This window comes from Spinacia oleracea, chromosome 1, assembly GCF_020520425.1.
Source record: "Spinacia oleracea cultivar Varoflay chromosome 1, BTI_SOV_V1, whole genome shotgun sequence".
Lineage (NCBI taxonomy): Eukaryota > Viridiplantae > Streptophyta > Magnoliopsida > Caryophyllales > Amaranthaceae > Spinacia > Spinacia oleracea.
Genome location: NC_079487.1, coordinates 16,191,265 through 16,201,312, shown reverse-complemented (window position 1 = coordinate 16,201,312; position 10,048 = coordinate 16,191,265).

The following is a 10,048-nucleotide window of genomic DNA, read 5'->3' as shown; positions in this document are numbered from 1 at the left end:
TCAAGTTCTTAATGTGCACCATGTTCACCTTCTATATTCATGATATTAGTGTTACTTGTGTTAATATAACGATGTTTATAATTATTTTTGTTGCATTTACTATTGTGACTCTTTCCTTAGACTTGTGATAGATGTCCTATATTTTAGTGTATCGTTATTCGACGCCCACGTACGCTAATATTGCCCGCATTTTTATCGTGAAAGTATATATTTGCCCTTATAAAAAGTTACCCCCTCCCTTCATTTTTTTCACCCCTCCCCCTCACCTCCCCCCTCCGGTCGGCGTCCATATTTCCTCTCCGAAACCATTAATTCGGGCAACAAATATTTGTTCTTTTGTTGGCAAACTCCTTAACTCATATAGCTACCACCTAATCTCGTCGGAAAAGTTGTGTTTATTTCTATTTATCACCGCAATGTTACGTTTGTTCATAATTCATCAATAAAGCTGGAGGTGGGGCTCACATGGAACGAAGGAGGTCGACTTTGGTGACGGTGGTGTGTCGACGGAGCATCAATGGTGGAGGAGGTAAAAATTGAATTTTATTTTATTTTATTTTTACTAAGGTAAAGCGGCGCACATATATTGCACGGTGGACATGGGAGCCGCCCACGGATATTGCTTGGCTTCCATGTCCACCGAGCAGACCTTGTGCTTGGCTGACATGGTTGCCGCCCACAAAAAATGCGTGGTGGTTATGTCAGCCAAGCACAAGATCTGCTTGGTGGACATGGGAGCCAAGAAATATCCGTGCGCGGCTCCTATGTTCACCGTGCATATCTTGTGCTCGAGTTTTTTTTAAAAAATAATTATTTTTTACGTAATATTCCTAAAATTAGGGCATATTAAAGCATATTGTCCGTGCATATTAGCGTTTATTATGGTATAAAATTAGTGTGTATTAAGAATTAATGTAAAAAATTAGTATTGATTAAGAATAAATTTATTAAAGTATTTCAAAAATGAGTGTTAGTGACTTTAGAAATTATTTATTAATTTTAGAAATTATGTTAGTGATTTTAGAAATTAATTGTAAAATTAGTTAATTTTTAATTTAGAATATAATTAGTATCTTATTAATTATATATAATAATTGAAGTCCTCTTTTAGGTTAAGACTAAATAAAACATCGATAAGAAACTCCCTTGAATGAGAGGGCGGAACTCCTTCGAAATAAAAGGAAACCCTGACTACGTTACGACGGCAGTTCGATCTCTGGCAACTATGGCGGACGAAATCACAGAACAATGGAGTAACCTTAACTTAGAGAATGATGGTAACGATATGGTGGACTTTGGGGAGGTGGATACGACAGAAGAAGACGCTAGGGTTTCCCTAATGTTGGTTGGGTGACTATTGGCAGATCGTGGTTTTCATGGGGAAGCTTTTAAGAAAACTATGATTCAGGCGTCTTCAATGAGAGACAAGGTGGTCATTCGGGCCATTGGAGCAAATTTGTTTGTTTTCCAGTTCTTCCATTGGGGGGACAAGGAGAGAGTGATGGCAGGGAGATAATGGTGTTTTGAATAAAATCTCCTAAGTCTCAATGAAATATCAAGGAATGAACAGCCGAGGTGGTGCTCACCCATTCCCCGTCCTGGATTAGAATTGAAAATCTGCCCTTTAACTGTCGTTCGGACGCACATGTTAAAGCCGTTGCTGCTAAACTAGGTGAACTGATGGAGGTAGAGGAAGACGTGCTGGGAATTGGAAATGTAACACCCCGACCTCTAATTCAATTATTTAATCATAATTAGCAGCGGAATTAACCTAATTCGGTCGGGACATTACCTGTCGTAACTCTCTCTTGGGAATTACAAGGCAACTATCAATCATAAGTTATTAAACTCCAAAATTAACATGATAATCCTTCTTAATTCCTTAATAAAAGTACATAACTTAATCAAGAATCTTTACTTAAACTTGTTACAACTTAACATTAACTTAGGTGAACTTGGTAATAGTGAAATCCTTGCCACTACTCGTTTCCGTGGTCCCCAGCAATACCTAAAACGGAAAACAAAACGGTGAGCCGAAGACTCAGTAACGAGTTACCCTAGCATCGTAACATCATTTCAATTCATTTTATTTAATAAACAGGGAGAATAGAATATAATAAAACATTTAATAAATCAACATTTCAGAAGCATCATTTCGAAAATATCATTTCAGGAACATTAATTTCAGGAACATCGTTTCAAGAACATTATTTCAGGAACGTCATTTCATTAATCTTTTTCCTTTTAACAGTATTATTCTGGTCGTCAGGACTTTACAGGAAAACATGGTAGGACGTCTCCTACGAACAGGGGAAGCCAGTGCTTCATAACAGGGGGAGTCAATGCTCCATAACAGGGGAAGCCAATGCTTCATTTCAGGGGGAACCTTGGTTCCATATAAGGGGAAGCCAGTGCTTCTTATCAGGGGGAACCTTGGTTCCATATCAGGGGAAGCCAGTGCTTCTTATCAGGGGGAACCTTGGTTCCATATCAGGGGAAGCCAGTGCTTCTTATCAGGGGGAGCCTGGGCTCCATAACAGGGGAACTTGACCAGTTCTTACACTTTCATTTATCATGTTTACATTTCTTTTAATAGAACATCAATCAGGAAAATCTCATTCATTCAGGATATTTCAGTAAAATCATTAAATCTCGTTATTTCGTAAAATCATTTCTTTCAGGAATAATAATTCATGAAATCAATACTTTGCATAAAGCTGCATTATCATAAAATAATTCAATCAAATCATACTTGTAATCCCGCAAATCATAAAACATCATTATAAAACATCAATCATTCACAACATCATTCATAAATACATTTCGAAGGGATTGCGGGTACTAGCAATAACCGTTACCTCAATTCCACGATTTGCTAAGCCTTTTCGTTGGTTCGTTCTTCCTGAGCTCCGAGTCCGAATTCTTTCAAAATATTAAATTATTGAATTAGTACTAGATTGATAAAAAATTTTAAATCAATATTTTATAAAATCATAAATTTTATGAGTAACGAATTTATAAATAACGGATCTTTAATAAAATATAATTTCGAAATTTAACGAAATATTATTAATCAAATTTTTAATCGAAATACATATATATTTTATAAATCATTTTTCATGAAAATGTTGTTTATATTCTAATTTGATAAATAATACTAGTATCTTATTCTCGTAAAAATCGATGATAAAACCTGAAAAATAATAAACAATTTTTTTTATTAGTAATAATTATTTTATAAAAATATTAAATCATAAGTATTGACATATTAAAATCTGATGATTATAAATCAATCTTAACTCACCCAAAAGCCCAAAGGGGTTATGGCCCAAATTTGAATGTGGGTTTTGAGGGAAAATAAAAATAAAAATAAGATCTTAAACCAAAATTGATTTTGGTTTTCAGGAAATAAGGCACGAGCAGGGAGGAAAGGGGAGAGGTGCGAAACAGGGGAAGCACGAAGGGAGGAGAGAGGGAGGAAGAGGGTGGCGGCTCGTGACTGAAGGAGGGCGGCGCACCGGCGCAATGCTGGGCAGGGAGGTGGAGCATGCCAGAAGGGTGGTTCTGGTGGCTGGGCTGCTGCTCGAACGCGGAGGAGAGAGGGAGGCAGGGCAGTGCGAGAGAGGAGGAGAAAAGGACGGTGAGGGGGGGGGGGAATGTCTGCGGTGGTTCTGGGTGGTTGGTCGGCGGTGAGACAAACGGAAGGGGACACAAAGGGGGCGAATTTGAAGGTGGTGGGCGTGGTGCTGCAGCGAAAAGAGAGGCAGGGAGGGAGAAAGGCAGGGGAGAGAGGAGGTCGAGAAGGGGAAAGGCAGGGGAGGTGGTGTGGGGGTGGCGAAGGGAGTGCGTGGTGGTGCTGGGAGGTTGGTGAGGCGGGTAATGGTGGCGGAGATGGCTGAAGATGGTGGTGGAAGAGAATGGTGGTGGTGAGTGTTGATGGTTCGAATCAGAAAAGAGAAAAGAGGAGGAAATATTGAAATTGATTTTGGTTTTCCATGTTAGAATTCCAATTCTGAAATGTTGAATTTGTAAATAGGAAGAGTGATGAACAAGGAGAAGTCCTTGGTCTCCAAGGCATGCATTTGGACTGATTTCAAGGGAAAGGAAGAAAGAAATGAAAAATGCTCCTTCTTGCTTGTACGTGGAGAGCAAGGAGAAGAGGTGAAATGGAATCTTGCTCTTCAAGGGCATTTTCTTAATTTCACATTATTAGGCCAAAATTCAGAAAATTGATCTCTATTTTTAGGAAACTAATCGGAATAGAAAAGTTTAATTAAAACCAAGTTTTAAAATAATTATTTATAAAAATATCGTTAACGAAAAATAAATTTAGTTTTCGAATAAGAACGTTCCGAAATTATTAAAAATCCGAAATAAATCACGGTCTAATTTAGATTTTTAAAAAGTAGCTTAAGCTCGTAAAATTTGAAATTTAATCATAGAATCTAAAAATTAATAAATCGTGTAATAATATTAAAAATTCAAGCGAAATAAAACTTCGTTAATTAACTAAAAAAAAATTAAAGTTCGAATTTTAGGATTTAAAACGATTTTAAGCTAAATAAAAATAATTAAGCATAATTAATCCAGTTTTAAAAATTCGGGGTATTACATCCTTACCCCCTTAGAAAAAGTTTCGTCCTCGAAACTTGAAAATTTGATTTATAAAATGTTTGTTGAAAATTGAAAACAATCGAATAAAAGTATGATGTTTTATTTTAAAACCAAGATCTCACAATTTCAATTCTGACAACGTCTAGCCTTCATTCCGCCATCATCTTTTAGGACTCCGCTTCAACCCGAGACCTAAAATCGAAGAGTAGAGAACACAAAAGGGGCAAAATCATATTTTGATCCTTAATCGTCATTAAGGTCAATTATATTCCGCCATCATCTTTCGTATCTCCACTTTATTTCATAGAATAGGACCGAGGAGCAAAGAACATAAAAGTGGCAGATTGTTAGCTTAGACTAGGCTCACATTTTACTTTGTGATATCTTGTTTGAAATATTTTCGACCGAAAACAGTAACCTTTAATGAAAAATTAAATTATAATTCTGAAAATATATGTATATGTAGCGAAAATAAATATTTATCAACCAATTTCAATACACGAATAATTTGCAAAAGTCATTTTAATATGTCAATCTCGTACTCTGAGCTCAGGAGAACTTCCATCGGAGGCGGCTTCCATGAATAACAATTAGATCACCAGTACAATCATGTCAGCATAAACATAATCCATATCATAAGGGCTTAATTCATAAACTGAAAATTTTCATATTCAACATAAGCATACCATTCATAATCATTTGATCTAACACACGAGCATGGTTGACCATAGAAAACATAGTCATTCATACATCATATCGTTTATGGGCGAACAATTAGAGACATTTCACTTTCATTTGCCATTGGGCTTCTTTGTTGCAGGAAACTTATCGTTGACTTTCGTTATTCGATTCGTTTCGATTTCGATTTCCGATCTTTTCTTCTACGTCAAACGACTTTGTTGACTACGTTCGTTGCAGGGATTCGAGTCCATTCACGTGACAGGAAATACATCGTAAATATACGACTTCGCTATATCCTTAGTATTTTAAGTCTACAAACCTCGGATTTGGCGGATAATGCTAAGCCATCAAGCATGCCTTTATCATAAACAATCTAGCTTCCAGAAACTTAGTTTAGACTACCTGGTTTTACAGACATGTCATTTTTGTCGATTTCTATTCTCAACTCCATCGTATTCCTCAATCATTCATAATTCTTTTCGAATTTCATAACATTCATTAATATCATCAACCTCATAGGAAGACTAATTCTCGATAACTTACATTGGTAAGATCCCCAAAACTTTATGCAAACTTAGTTTCATCTTTTCGATCACCATAAATCATGTTTTCCACCTAACATTTTGCAAAACCTTAATTCTCTCGCTTAGCTTTCTTTATGGAGATAATCAAGCATTCTTTCAAAAACAATCCCTATAAATGATGTGGAAAGGTATACTGAAAACACCATCAACCTTACTGACTGACTAATTCCTGATTACTTTCTTTGGTAAAATCCTCAGAACTCCACGTGTAACCTCAATTTCATATTTTCACCATAAATCATGTTTGGTCTCGATCACATAATATTTTTGCATAAATTTTTAATATTCTAGCTTGGCTTCCTTAACATATATGAAAATACACTTAGGTACTTACAACCACAAATAATCATTATGAAGGGGGCGGGGAAATAACCCATAAGTCATAACTTAAATGCTTTGAACCTTTAATAACCTTGAGTTAAGTGATGATTTTCCATTTATGAAATATAAACTCATACTCCTGTTTACTCTATCATTCAACCTTAAATACAAACTCATGCTCTTTCGGTACTCTAACAATCAACCTTAAATAATTCATAAACATAAAAGTTCCTTAAAACAATTCATATCCACAAAATCATGCTTTTATTAATTCTTTCATAAACTTCCTTGAAGACATTAATGATCCTTAAACATTTCATAACATGTCCTTGACAAAATATCTATGACATGATTCAAATCTAAAACAGGAAACTTAGGTTCAAACGTACATAAGAACTAAATTGAAATGGTATCAGCGTTGGCGTCATCTTCTTCTTCTTCCTTGTCAGCTCTCATCATGTAAGCTTTTCCAGATATTGGTGGTCGTGGTGGATCATGATCAACCCTAGAATTGTTGTTGTTTCGTTCATGATTGATCGAGGTTGCTCTTCCAATATCCGTGGGAGGTGGTTTAGGGCAGTCTCTGACAAAATGATCTTTTCCCCCACATCGATAACATGTCCTTGTTCCTGCACGACATTCACTTTCAGTATGGTTTCTCTTTCCACACTTAGCACACCATACACTACGAGCTGCTCTATCATTATGACCTTGGTCTCTTCTATAATTATGGTTTCCTTGGTTTGGCCTTTTAGCTCCTCCATGGTTTTTATTATCATTCTTCCTTTTATCACCAACATTTTTTGCTTCTCGTAGTAATACAACTCGTTCAACATTAACTGCAATATCAACCATATCTTGATAGGAAGTAAACCTTTGAGTTGCCAACCTGTCTTGGTATTTCAAATGAAGACCTCGCTCAAAACGGTTCATCCTAGATTGTTATGTCGATACCAGCTCCGGTGCAAATCTTGACAATTCCATGAACTTGTTTGCATATTCCATAACACTCATTGTTCCTTGTTGCAAGTGCAAAAACTCGTCTTCCTTTTGTTTCCTCAGGGATGGTGGATAAAACTTATCTCTTAATAACTTTTGCAGTTCGGTCCAACCAAATCTAGGCTCATTCTTCCTTTCCTTATTAACTTTCCACCATAAACTTGCTTGACCCGTTAAGTAAAACACGGCGAAATCGACTCTCCATTCCTTAGGACATTGCAAGGTTTCCAACAACTGATCTATGCGATTAATCCAATCCTCGAATTCTACAGGGTCGGGCTTGCCATCGTAAGATGGTGGGTTTAGGGATGAAAACTTCTTGAACATTGATGCATTTTCGTTCGCATTCGTCGATTTCTTTTTCTGAGAATCTTTGATTAATTCAGCTAACATCGTGCTAACGGTTTCTAATCGTTCCATCCTTTCTTTGTGATCTTCGATAGGTTGATCGTCATAGGGATCATCATGGGCGAAATCCTCGTAGATAGTGTCATCATTGACATGGACGTTGTGATCGTTGTGAGCTCCATCGTTAATATCGTTAGCAGCCTCGATAGTCGACATTCTGCGTAATATACTCGATTAGGAAACATAAACAACAGGAAAATAATCCCTTTTTAGCCCGTTCCTACACTCACACTCATTTCATTTTAACTTAACATGATTTTAACATATTCTTTTTAACTTATTCCTTAAAAATTCTTTGCTTAAAGCCTATTGAATTCTACTACGCGCAAAACCCGTAAGGTTTAGCACTTATGGTCCAGAACCTTGGCTCTGAATACCAAACTGTAACACCCCGACCTCTAATTCAATTATTTAATCATAATTAGCAGCGGAATTAACCTAATTCGGTCGAGACATTACCTGTCGTAACTCTCTCTTGGGAATTACAAGGCAACTATCAATCATAAGTTATTAAACTCCAAAATTAACATGATAATCCTTCTTAATTCCTTAATAAAAGTACATAACTTAATCAAGAATCTTTAGTTAAACTTGTTACAACTTAACATTAACTTAGGTGAACTTGGTAATAGTGAAATCCTTGCCACTACTCGTTTCCGTGGTCCCCAGCAGTACCTAAAACGGAAAACAAAACGGTGAGCCGAAGACTCAGTAACGAGTTACCCTAGCATCGTAACATCATTTCAATTCATTTTATTTAATAAACAGGGAGAATAGAATATAGTAAAACATTTAATAAATCAACATTTCAGAAGCATCATTTCGAAAATATCATTTCAGGAACATTAATTTCAGGAACATCGTTTCAGGAACATTATTTCAGGAACGTCATTTCATTAATCTTTTTCCTTTTAACAGTATTACTCTGGTCGTCAGGACTTTACAGGAAAACATGGTAGGACGTCTCCTACGAACAGGGGAAGCCAGTGCTTCATAACAGGGGGAGTCAATGCTCCATAACAGGGGAAGCCAGTGCTTCATTTCAGGGGGAACCTTGGTTCCATATAAGGGGAAGCCAGTGCTTCTTATCAGGGGAAGCCAGTGCTTCTTATCAGGGGGAACCTTGGTTCCATATCAGGGGAAGCCAGTGCTTCTTATCAGGGGGAGCCTGGGCTCCATAACAGGGGAACTTGACCAGTTCTTACACTTTCATTTATCATGTTTACATTTCTTTTAATAGAACATCAATCAGGAAAATCTCATTCATTCAGGATATTTCAGTAAAATCATTAAATCTCGTTATTTCGTAAAATCATTTCTTTCAGGAATAATAATTCATGAAATCAATACTTTGCATAAAGCTGCATTATCATAAAATAATTCAATCAAATCATACTTGTAATCCCGCAAATCATAAAACATCATTATAAAACATCAATCATTCATAACATCATTCATAAATACATTTCGAAGGGATTGCGGGTACTAGCAATAACCGTTACCTCAAATCCACGATTTGCTAAGCCTTTTCGTTGGTTCGTTCTTCCTGAGCTCCGAGTCCGAATTCTTTCAAAATATTAAATTATTGAATTAGGACTAGATTGATAAATAATTTTAAATCAATATTTTATAAAGTCATAAATTTTATGAGTAACGAATTTATAAATAACGGATCTTTAATAAAATATAATTTCAAAATTTAACGAAATATTATTAATCAAATTTTTAATCGAAATACATATATATTTTATAAATCGTTTTTCATGAAAATGTTGTTTAAATTCTAATTGATAAATAATACTAGTATCTTATTCTCATAAAAATCGATGATAAAACCTGAAAAATAATAAACAATTTTTTTTATTAGTAATAATTATTTTATAAAAATATTAAATCATAAGTATTGACATATTAAAATCTGATGATTATAAATCAATCTTAACTCACCCAAAAGCCCAAAGGGGTTATGGCCCAAATTTGAATGTGGGTTTTGAGGGAAAATAAAAATAAAAATAAGATCTTAAACCAAAATTGATTTTGGTTTTCAGGAAATAAGGCACGAGCAGGGAGGAAAGGGGAGAGGTGCGAAATAGGGGAAGCACGAAGGGAGGAGAGAGGGAGGAAGAGGGTGGCGGCTCGTGACTGAAGGAGGGCGGCGCACCGGCGCGATGCTGGGCAGGGAGGTGGAGCATGCCAGAAGGGTGGTTCTGGTGGCTGGGCTGCTGCTCGAACGCGGAGGAGAGAGGGAGGCAGGGCAGTGCGAGAGAGGAGGAGAAAAGGACGGTGGGGGGGGGGGGGGAATGTCTGCGGTGGTTCTGGGTGGTTGGTCGGCGGTGAGACAAACGGAAGGGGACACAAAGGGGGCGAATTTGAAGGTGGTGGGCGTGGTGCTGCAGCGAAAAGAGAGGCAGGGAGGGAGAAAGGCAGGGGAGAGAGGAGGT